The sequence below is a fragment of the Argopecten irradians genome, chromosome 2 (genome assembly GCF_041381155.1).
Source record: "Argopecten irradians isolate NY chromosome 2, Ai_NY, whole genome shotgun sequence".
Classification (NCBI taxonomy): domain Eukaryota; kingdom Metazoa; phylum Mollusca; class Bivalvia; order Pectinida; family Pectinidae; genus Argopecten; species Argopecten irradians.
In genome coordinates, this window is record NC_091135.1 from 10,250,169 (window position 1) to 10,262,932 (window position 12,764).

General features: G+C 33.7%; 1 long non-coding RNA gene across 1 annotated transcript; it reads right to left on the reverse strand.

The window, feature by feature from the left end:
• Positions 1-9,771: 9,771 nt before the first annotated feature.
• On the reverse strand, positions 9,772-12,764 carry LOC138314405 (uncharacterized). The gene is made up of 3 exons (XR_011207371.1): positions 12,580-12,764; positions 10,396-10,452; positions 9,772-9,883 (listed from the first exon to the last, which is right to left on the reverse strand). It is a non-coding gene; the product is annotated as an uncharacterized lncRNA (long non-coding RNA).

The window sequence follows — 12,764 nt, forward strand, 5'->3', positions numbered from 1 at the left end:
GTTGCTTATTGTATAATCTCATCAAATGTATTCTAGTTACTTGTCGATGATAAGAGTCGTTAGGTTGTCATGAGTACTTATAATCTCGAAGTTGGGAGATAATGCTATTCAATGTCCAATGGATGATTTAAATACAATTGTTTTCCTTCCAAAGAACATTTTCTTTAGAACAGTCCATAATTTTCACCTTTTTCAACTGTTACTCCTTCAGGTCCCGTTTTCCTCTATCAGCCTCTTCGATCCCTTTTGCATTTTCTATTCCTTTAATTCCCGTTTTTCCCTCTCAGCCTCTTCGATCTCTTTTGCAGCATTTATTCCTTTAATTTCCCGTTTTTCTCTCTCTGCCTCTTCGATTCCTTTTGCAGTTTCTATTCCTTTAATTTCCCGTTTTTCTCTCTCTGCCTCTTCGATTCCTTTTGCAGTTTCTATTCCTTTAATTTCCCGTTTTTGTCTCTCAGCCTCTTCGCTCCCTTTTTGCAGCTCTAATTCCTTTCATTTCCCATTTTTCTCTCACAGCCTCTTCGAACCCTTTTGCAGTTTCTATTCCTTTAATTTCCCTTTTTTCTCTCTCAGCCTCCTCGATCCCTTTTGCAGCTCTAATTCCTTTAATTTCCCGTCTTTCTCTCTCAGCCTCTTCGATCCCTTTTGCAGCTCTAATTCCTTTTATTTCCCGTTTTTCTCTCTCAGCCTCTTCGATCTTTTTTGCAACATTTACTCCTTTAATTTCCCGTTTTTCTCTCTCAGCCTCTTCGATCCCTTTAACAGCTCTAATTCCTTTTATGTCCCGTTTCTGTCTCTCGGCCTCTTCGATCCCTTTTGCAGTTTCCATTGCTTTAATTTCCCGTTTTACTTTCTGCAGGTTTGTTTCAGTCTAAACATAAATAGGGCATAAAACAAGAACAGTTCAGTGCATAAATGTTGTGTTCTAAGTAATGTTTATAGGTAATAATAGTTGTTTGTCCGTCAATTTGAATGATTTCCATAGCTTAATTTACAAACCTGATGATTATTAATATATTACCGGAAAAAACCCCAATCTGCACTAAGTGAGACTTTTGACATGCTATTTTCTCGTTAGAAATCTATTGCAAATCAGATGTTTTGGTGAATTAAAGTGTTCAAATCATTCAAGGACACAGAAAATATCATACCTTATACTTACTTGTTATAATACGTAAGTATTGCGCTGTAAAAGGGTTTTTATGCTTTATGTATCATTAGATTATAACATATCTGTAAAGGTACTGATAACATTGTACAAATGTGAACTAAATATTGTAGACCACAACTTGACTTCATGGTTTGATTTTATTATGTACTCATTTCACTGCACTGTAAATGTTAATATAATGAATTTTGGTAGTACTGCCAAAATTCATTTTTAGCTCTTCTAACTTTTGTGTGTAAAATTATTGAAAGTATTGTAATTATCAAAATGTTGGTAACTTAGTGACTTTTGATATATAACAAATGTTAGTTTGATTTGAATTATAATTAGCCGTAAGAAAAAAGTAAATAAAATATATTTTAATTTGAATTTTCATCAGAGTGCTCTTTTGAAATCTGGGAACTTTTTTTCAAAAATTGGTCAGCCATTAATTCCCAGTATTTTATTTAAGGACCTCTTTCACGAACAATGGACGTTTGCTCACGAACCAATTTTATTTAAAGAAAATGTTATATGTAGCAACATTAATGCAAACCCTTAAAATACGTTTAACAATTTCAAAAGGGCCCAAGGGCCTTTGCTATGGCCAAATTAAAATTGCTCTGTAAAGGGGTATGACAGGGTTCTTTTTTGATCGAAAACGGTATCCAAATCATGTTTTACGTCGTCACACTGTATCATTTTCTGAAGAGTATAAATAATTACATATTATGATCACAAATTAGAGACAAAATGTAACAAATAAGATTTTGGCTACATTTTTAAGACAGAAAATGTCGAAATTTTGGATGTTATTTTCGGCCATGTCAATTATTAACAAAGGGGATTCACCCACTTCCAGCTTGAGTGCACTAAAAATATTTTCTAAAAGGTTGACTCATTAACTGAAGAAGTAAATGTAGTGAAAATTTTAGAAAAATCTTAAACCGGTAAATTTGTCGTTTAAAGGTCCTAGTGAGGCAAGGTCTATTTTTAGTAACGTTACAAAATGATATGAATATGCTTATTTTAGACCATTAATCAAGAATCTAACAGTGCCAACATCAATATCTAATCCAATACTCATATGCAAGGATTGACATGATTTCAAATTGTTTTATTTAGTGATATTTTGTAGAAATAATAGGTTTTACTTAATCAAAAATTACAAAACATTTGGGTATTTTAAGACCATTATCAACTGTTTTGCATTTGATGTTGCTTCACTAACATGTCCTGTTCTAATAATTTATTTGTAATTAAAGACCGTAATTAAAGTCCGGGTTAGGGGGGGGTTAATCATTAAATCTTGCATTTTGTGATACAAGTATCAAATTTGGTACACCATTAAATTGACCTAACACAAGATAATTGAGAACGGTGCCCCATGCGGATCTTGCTGCTGTCGGCCATGGCGGCCATTTTGAAAAAATGGCCGCCATTAAAATATTGAAATTCTAATATCTTGAAACCCGATTGATATAGAATCCTAATTTTTGTTCTGTACCTATATTTTCAGTGTTACTGAATGCAAATATGAAAATTAGTAAATGATAAAAGCTGTAGGCCATCTTGTCAAAATGGCCCACATAGAAATGTTTAGATTCTAATATCTTGAAAACTAATTGATATATAATCATAATATAATCATGTTTGTTCAATACCTATATTTGCAAGTTGCTTAATGCATATGTGAACGTTAGTAATGGGTAAAATTGTTGTCGGACATCTTGGTTTTCAAAATGGCCGACAAAGAAATGTTTCAATTATAACATTTTGTTAACTAATTGATATAGAATGCTATTTTTTGTTCTAATCCTATATTTTTGGGTTACTGAATGCAAATATGAACGTTAGTAATTGGTAAAAGTTGTTGTCAGCCATCTTGCTTTTCAAAATGGCCCTTTAGATATTCTTAAATTCTAATGTCTTCAAATAAATTGATGTAAAATCCTATTGTTTGCGACTATACCTTTGTTGTTAAAGTTGTATTTCTTGTAATTTTCACCATCATAAACTCTAATAAAACCTACAATGTGTGAATATGGATGCTTATACATGATGGTTCAGATCCATGAAAGCACCAAAATACTATTGACATAGCGGTAAATGTCGCATGAAATATCAAACGTTTTGAAAGAACCGCCGCAATCAACGCCATGTTTCAAACTTTCGGGTAATATCGGAAAACCTAGCTGCATCACATGACCGACATCGGCGATATCAGGATACATTGGAACCTCCCGAGCCGTATCACGTGGTCGATATCGGCAATACCCGTACAGATCGGAATAGATCGGACCAGTTCGGATACTTCCGAACTATTTGAAACGTGTACACGCTAAAAATCAATATTTTGATTTAATTGTTGAACAACTTTGCGAATACGAACTTTTCAAAAGTCGGTAAATATTGAAAATTTAAAATTTAGGGAGGCGGAGAAAAATATGTAGAACACTTTTATTAAAACTTTTTTATGCCAAAAATACGACAAGTCACAGACCATACAACTTAAGGTTAGTGAATGCAAAAATAAAATTTAGTAATTTTAATAATTGGTAAAACTAAAAGCCATATTGTTTTTTTTTCAAAATGGCTGCCACAGAAAAGTTTGAAGTGTAACATTTTGAAACTTAATTTACGGTTTTTGTGTCAATGCCTTTATGATCGAAAGTTATTAAATGTAAAATAGGCTTTCGGACATATTGGTTTTCAATATGGCCATCATTTTAGGATTAAATGGGTTGATAAATAAATAACTTCTGTCTTGAATTATTCATGAATAAAACCTATTTACGTGCGTTATTTTTATAGTCCTCCACCTCGAACGAGTTACAAAGTTATAGTTTTGTGTCGTGTTGTTCCGTTAGTCTGTCCTTCCACCACTCAATTTTTCATCTTTGCGTACGTGGTCTTATCTGGACTTTATCTCCAATATTGTAATACCGATTTTGGGTGGATGATATTCTTTCCGGATAAATTTTCCGGTAGACGACTTCTATTCTTTACGCGCCTTTAGAGTTGCGCCCCTTGGGTTGTCTGCACAGGAAATAGAAGATCTGTCGGGATAATTTTGGATATCAGTAAACACATTTTGGTTAATCTATCACCACGATCGTTAACAACTACTGTGTAACTCAGCATATCAAGATAGGAGACGTTGGTATTGGGTAAGAAATGCATATATTTGACGATACTGATGAATAAACGTGAATTTGAACTGTTGACAAAGTGATGGGTGGTCGAATTTACTGATTTGAATTTACGCTGATACAACGGATCCGACAACATTAACCAAAATTGTAAGTCAACGTTACCGAAATGAACAATATGTGTCAAAATGTAGACGGTAAGGTTGAAGACCTCTCCAAGGTCGATGCAGACAAAAGGCGAACTGACGGCCAAGAACATAAAAAAGATATGATGGCCGAAACGTCCGATGCCCAAATAAATGATGAAAGTTCGTCTCTTGAACGTAATGATCAACTTGTCAGAACTTTTACACAAACAGGAAGAGACAATAGTCTTGATCAATTAAACAACCATTATCAAGTTTTAAAGAAACTTTCTGATTAGTGAAATGGTTTCGGACAATATTAATGTTTCAGTAAAAGTAATAAGCAAAAAGTACACGTCATGGATGCAAAACTATGAACTCTTTCTCCAAATGAATGAACATTAATTACAAAGAGAGACAGATAGTGATCAAAGGGAACTCTATACCGGATCGTTTATTGCCCGCCATGAGTTTCTCCGAGACTTCAAAGCTAAGATAGAAGAGTATTTCGTTAATGTATCTGTCAGCAAAAGTCAGCATGAACAAGATGATGAAGGTTCTCGTACTGGTAGTAGCTCAAGCAGGTCAACATCATCGAGCAAAATATCAGCAAAAAGACTGAAAGAAGAGCAATTAAAAATTGAATTATCAGCCAGAAAGCTGGCACTGCAGAAAAACGTGAGATTGAAATAGCCAAGCTGTCATTAAAACTTCAGGAGGAAGAACTTCATTTAAACAAAGATTTAGCTGTAGCCAATGCAAAGAGTAAAATGCTCAGTGACTTAGAACAAACCGACGCTAGCGAATGTAGGACACAGGCATTTGTTCCCCAAACTTACTACGAAAAACCCAGCGTTCCTACCCCCGAACGTTATGTCGCGAGTGATAATAGACCATTCTTGTTGAACTCTATTAGAACCAGTGCGCCTTCGTTCGGACAGAACACAACAAATCCTACCGCACCATTCTTAACGAGCCCTATTAGAACCAGTGCGCCTTCGTTCGGACAGAACACAACAAATCCTGACGTACTGTTCTTGTCAAGCTCAATTGGAACCAGTTCGCCTTTGCTCGGACAGAACACGACTAATTTTGACGTACCGTTCTTGTCAAGCTCAATTAGAACCAGTGCGCCTTCGTTCGGACAAAACACAACAAATCCTAACCGCACTCTCTTTTCGAACTCAGTCGGACCAGTCTCAAAAACTAGATATCTCCTTATATTATTCCTTATAACAATACAGCGTTATTAAACCATTATTACCTGTACGGGTAACTAAACTTATGCACTTTAAGCTGTAGCTACTGTTATAGCGGAAAATATATCACATTCGTACCGACTTTTAAAAGTCAGTCAGAAAGTAGCTGTCTATTCAGCTACAACAGTAGCTATAGCGAAGCCGTTGATATTTTACATGAATCGGTGAACGCATGTGATTGGTTCAAAATGTAGTTGTGATTGTACATGTAAGAAAAGGTGCCTTTTATCAGGCAACATACACAAACCCAAGTACGTATAACTAGTTATATGTAAATAAATTCACTTCAAAATTTACTTGTGAAAGGCTAGCTCTCCACACAGACAAAGGGATAAATACGACCTTTCTCGGTGTCGTTATGTCTGTATAAAGTGGTAATAGCACAGGCGTTCAGCAATGTATTACATGTTCAACTTAAAGTGACCAAAATTCGATATATCTGAATAATCCAATATGCAATATAGGGCCCGGTTGCGATGTTGTAATATTCGACGGCACAGTCCTGAATGCAGAGAGAGACTCGGGAGATTGAAGTGTCCAATGTCCATTTCAGTTGAAGATACTGACCTCTATCATCAAAAACAATGGAATCAACGAATGTGTCGGTGCAGAAGGTTTCCTTGCCTTGTTTGAAAATTGTTTCAAATGATAGCAAAGCTTTTGTTGTAGGTTATGCATCGTTTCATTTAACAAAACTGTTATATAGACATTTTGTAGGTAAATACATGTACGAAGCATTGCTAAAATGATATGTGCCATAGCGCTGTGAATATTTTGTTGTGAAATTTTTCTTCAGCAATCTACTGAAAACCATAAGGTATGACGAATTACATGTAAGTTTATGTCGTAAAAATTATCCAAAAGGACAGATAAACGTGTATGATCCCTGATACACTTGAGCTACAATACTGAAATTATGCACTGTAACATTCTCGCTTTTTTGCCTTATGTTTATAAATGCCTGCAGAAATCACTTTACATTTACTACTAACACTATAAAAATGTGACATGAAATTGTGGATCGCAACTTTGCTCCATGGACTGACTGCACTGTAGATGTAAATATATTGATTTTTGGAAGTACTTCTAAAATCATTCTCAGCTCTTATTTGTACTTGTAAAAGTAAAACCTATGCATTGTGAATATTGCTATTCTAAAATTTTAGTACCTTTTGGTGGAGAAGAACATATTCAAGGGTCTTTTAGATTCGTATGAAAATTACAGCATACATATTAAGAAAAAGTCTTTAGTGCTATCTTATATTTAAGGTTATGTACGATTGATGATGCATTCTCCCATTTGACTAAGATATCAAGGTCATTTTGGAATACTCCAAAATATCAAGAACATTAGGAAAGTATGAACAATTAATACTCCAAAACATTTTTTCTAAATGTAACACTATTTCGTTATCCAGTAATTTCAAATGTAATTTTGCCTGTTTATGGATATAATTACAATATGCTACGATCTAATTAAACTTGAATCTGCTTAGTCGCTTCCCGTTGACGCAAATGAATGAACCATCTTGTTTTGAAAAAACAATATTTGGTATTACCCTTGCGACTAGTGCACATTATTCATAGAATGAAAATAAACAAAAAGAAAAAAAATCATTCATACTGAACTCGAATATTTTTGTTTAAGTGATAACATCAAAGAAGGCCATACCACTATTTATAATATATTTTTAATATATGAAAAATTTCATTTGGAAAATACATTAACACTAAAAAACAGCTTTTTGCTTTACATAAATCATGGTAAGTTACGCTGCTTTGAAGCTATTTATCGTTGTCGATTTCTATTTTAGTGTCCAAAACGACATGCATTCGATAATCAAATAAAACAATTATCAAAATTAAAATCCGCTGTGGACCACCATGCACCTCCTCCTTTTAAAAAAGTAAGTAATAATTCCGTACAAATTATTCCATGCCCGTAAAATACAACAAATACGATTTTTTTCTCAACTTGAATGATGTTGGATTTTATTCTTTTGGGTTCGGTTGAGATGTAGAAGGGTGTGTTGAATATCGAAGAAGTTAATAATGAATTGACCAACACATTGCTCTTTCAACATTTCTAATAAGATTTAGCGTTCATGTTGGACTAAAACTGAAACACTGGGTCTCTTTCCTTTCATAGAATGCGGTTGACGGTGGGGTTTTGAAATTGCATAAAGTTGAAATAAATAGTATGTCAAAGGGTTTTTCGCAACTATGTCACCAAAAAAACTTCTCTACCTCCTCTACATTGTCCTACAATGTTCTTGTGACAGTTATCTCAGAATGCTATAGTTTATATCTGTACCAACAAGTTTGAAAAATTATGATATGATACTCTCGTGTCTCTTATCTGCAATCTGTCATTTATTGGTGTCTGTGACTTCAAACCATTGAGTTTATCTGCAAGTTGCCACATTCTGTTAAACTCTTAGTCATTCATTCTCCGTTTTTGTCTGCTATTGAACGAAGGTTTATCAGTTTGAATTCAAATAAATTACCCATAATTACTTAATTACTCCTATGCTATATAACTAGCTTAATAACGAGGCCGTCACCGCATTGGTATATTTTTACGACCTTTCGGTTTTAAAGAGATAATAGTGCACTTTTTCCATGTCATTCTTCCAATTAAATATTAAAGGCTGACTACGATTGGATTAGAATGTGACCTTGGCGGTCAGCACTGCAGCACAGCTGCATTGTAAAGGTCTTCCGACTGAGTAAATAATGAATCCTATAGAAACTGTCAAACTATTTATAGTCTTTGTGCGTTTTGTATTTTGGACAGTTAGGATTACCAATGCATGAAAAAATCCCTGTAAGAAAGGGACAAATCTGCTATTGCAATTGACGTAATTCTAACGTTAATGACATATATAAAAGTGTTTACCTTTTTTTCTTCTTTTACCTCACCATACATGAGACTTTCAGCTTTTGGGTGAATTAGTTATTATCATTAGGAAAAAAATCAATAATATTAATGAAAAAAACCCACGAACAAAACAAATACAATTCATCAAATTATCTCGCAATACTTTGTCGTATTATACAAAATTAACCGTTTTTAAATTACGTTATGATACAATGCATTATCTCCTATGTTTGTCACTCAGTATTTGAGGAGTAGGACGGCTGTTGTTGCTATTATAGTTCATTGTTTTCTGAGGGAATTTTCTTCTTATATCACCGACAATGTACTTTAAGGACATTAAAGGACATAACCGCTGTATAGTCCAACATCGAGTCCGACTTTTGTGAGTGTTTGCATTACACTTTTGTTTCTTTTGTTGTAAACAAACTGCTTATCGAAATAAGGAAGAAAATATCGACAAAAAAAGATATTCTGGCAATATACAAGAACATCATAAAATAGATAATTAACCTACAATGTTTTATATACTATTAATTATTCCGCGAATCGTTGAATATTAATATATATGTTTTAATGTTTGGTAATATGTGTGAGAGAGAACTTAATTGAGGCCCGTCGGATAGATATATTGCTTTTGTTTATGACCTCGGGTAGCTCTACCAATGAACTTTCAACCATTATGATAGCAAATCCGATATAGACGATGGCTTATCACCATCTCTTAAAGGATTATCAGTACAAAGTAACAATGAGACAACTTATATGTCATCTATAAAATAGTTTTACTTCAAATATTAGTGAAAATGAATTGCTGTTTACAAAATTTAAAAGTTTGTAAATCCAAAATTAACCATTTCACAGGCGAAGACATTATTGATTAAGACATCATTACTTTAGAGATTAGATTGGCTAAATACAGTTAACAAGCTAATGTTTTAGGAAAATTTTGAACAGTTGAATATGTAAATGAAATTACATAAAGTCTGTATAAATATATAAAGATATATAGATATTGTTAGTTGCATATTGTATAACATTACAAAATATATTCTAGTAACTTGTCGATGATTAGGGTCGGTATGTTGTCATCCGTTTATTATAATCTCTAAACTCAGTTAAAATACTATTCAAAAGACGGTCTTCTAGTAGAAAAAAAGTAAAAGCTTTGGCAGCTCCTATTCATTTAGTTCCCCATTTTTTCTCTTTCTGCAGCTCCTATTCATTTAGTTCCCCATTTTTATCTCCGTCTTTTCTATCCCATCTCGACCTCTTTGGCGAGGTATTTCTAGGTTTTCTGTATCGCGCACTGCTCTGTCAACCTGACAACAAAGATAAAAGCTTCACTCAAAAATACAACGAAGAAGTACAAATACAACTATTTGCACGAAAGATGTAAACGTAAATTAGGTAGCGCCATGAGACATAAATTGGACTCAACTATTGTTCACGTCGAAATATTTAATCATCGTTGTATATATACAAGTAATTGGCATAACAAAGCATGTGAGCGATATAGGTTTTCTGGGTCTCTTGCACTTAAAATGCGTCAAGTCAAAATTCAGGACATATTGTAACGAAATAGGGAATTATGGAATTAGGTCACCCTGAGATACTTTTTGCACAAAGTTTAATGAATAACATGTATCCTGAACAATTTTTCTGTTTTCGTGATATTTGAAAAATAGTGACCCCTTCCCACACAAACATTTTACAATTTGATACTTTATTCGGATATTACCCTTTTTCATGGCATAGTATACATGTATATTGTACATACATGCTTGCCAAAAAATAAACCGTTAAACTACTTTTTAAGTACATGTATAGTTACCTCACCAAAGGGGGCCCAGTTCGATAATTCTTCTTTTTCTCCTATGTCTCTTCCCATCTGTTCAAAAACAGGAAAACGATAAAATGAAATAAATTAAAGCCCCATTATGTTTTGGGGTGAAAAAATATCGCCATAAAGTACCAAACTCTCTCTCTCGGCCATGCTTGTTTTGTCTACTATCCGGGTATCGAACATATACGTGTACATGAGGTATTTTTAACTATGCAAATCAACCCGTTCTATTTTAAGAATTCTTTACTTATTGATTATTGCGTAATTATTTTCATTGGAAAGAAACCAAATGAAGAACCTTTCATAAGGGATGTTAATGTATATTTTAGCAAATTTGGTGAAAGCACAATGGGAATTTAAAGTTTTACTCTTATAATTTCTTTCATGTTCGAATATTTTTATCATTTCTTTGTTGTACGAGTATATATTTCAAATGATGGGACGCATTCCATAACTCTTCAGTGTACGTATGTCACTTGATCTTAATGCACCATAAATTTCGCGTACCCAGAAACGATTACGTGACGGTACGTTAAACTCTCAATTGGAATGCGTCATACAGCCATAGCTGGCATGATATAGATTTTTGTTTTGATTTTGTAACTTTTCCAATCCATTACATCATATTATGAACAAATTGATAGATTTAGTGTTCGGTCTTTTTTAAAATGTGTACTTTAAAAGAGTTGTTATTGTTTTCTTTTAGCATAAAAATGAATCTTTTAGGCCGCTGAAAATCTGTTAGGGGTAGATTTTATCATTAAACACGTAATAATATCACATACAATTCAAGGAAAAAAGTATGGAATGATGAAATTGAGCTTCTACGTTTTTATCCATTAATTCTTATTATCCAAAGTCTATTTTGAGAACATTTAGAAGATTTAAGAAATTAGAAGTAAATAAAAAAGCATTTTATTTTTGAATTTTCATAAAATTGCTTTGTTTTCTTGAAACTCTATTTCAAGAGTAGGTCGGCCTTTATATCCCAGTATTTTGGTGTGATGATTTTAGAAAAGTTGAAAATTGTTAAAGTTATACGTGCCGTAACTGGGCGAAACGTTTGACAAGTTATCATCAGCAATCTATCAAAAACATCCGGTTTGTTGAATTAAGCATTGAAAACCATTTAAATGGAAACATAAACATGCATGATGCCTTATAAACAATAGTTACACCACATGATTTATGCACTGTAAAATTCTTGTTTTATATGCCTTATGTATGTAAGTAGCCCTACAATAACTACACTGTAAACTGTGAAAGGAAATCGAAGACCACGACGTGACGTCATGTTTTGACCGTATGCACTAATTTTACGATGCTGTAAACGTAAAATATATAGCAGTACTGCCAAAAATCTTTTTTAGTTCTTATGTGTACGTAAAAAAAAACACCTACATATCGCAAGTATTGTAATTCTCAATCTCTCGAAGAAACGGCTAATGGAATCACTCAGGCGTCGGCGTCAGCTTTGGAATTCCCCAGGTTAAGGTTTTGGTGTAAGTGTTGAAAACTGTTATCTGTCACAATGACATTGGTTTCTGCAATCAGTTTTGATTACAGCTGTTGTTATGGGTGGGTTTAATCATTTAAAGGAGCCAAATGCTGGATATTGAGAATTTCAAAAGGCCGAAATGGACCGAAATAGCCAGGTTAAGGTTTTGGTGCAAGTGTTGTAATACTGTTATCCGTAACAACTGATATTGGTTTCTGCAATGATTTTGAATTATAATTGTTGTGATGGTATTGACAATCAGTTGAGGGGGAAATGCTGAATTTTGAGAGTTTCAAGAGGCCAAATGGGCTCAAGAGTTAAGTTGTGCAACAACATTGCTATACATGTATTTCATACTACTTGTAAATATACAAGGAACCTGAATTAAATCAACAAAATTCTCAAACAGCTCTTGTTAACAAAAATAAAAATATGTAAAGCTCTGCTTTTGTCATCAGTTTGGCAATTACTGCATACATGACTTTTACAGGCAAGTGACTAACGGCAACTGCTAAACTGACAAGATTAGGTACACTTTCGGCTCAGGTTTCCTAACATTTTGATCAAAATCATCACAAAATTACAAGCTAATATAACTTAAAAAAAACAATAATCGGAAATCTCAAGATCGCAACGTTATATGTAATTAAGACACATTATCATTAATTACTTACCAGGGCATTTTCTGCTACCGTAGTTACCAGAAAGAACACAGCAATACAAACGAGCTTCATCGTCGGTTTGACAGGTTGACCGTAGCTGTGAATTGATTGAATGATGATGTTTAAAGTCCGTGTTTCGGTTATAGCCGAGCCTAGGACACTATAGCTGTGAAAGACGCCACTCTCTCTTAAATATC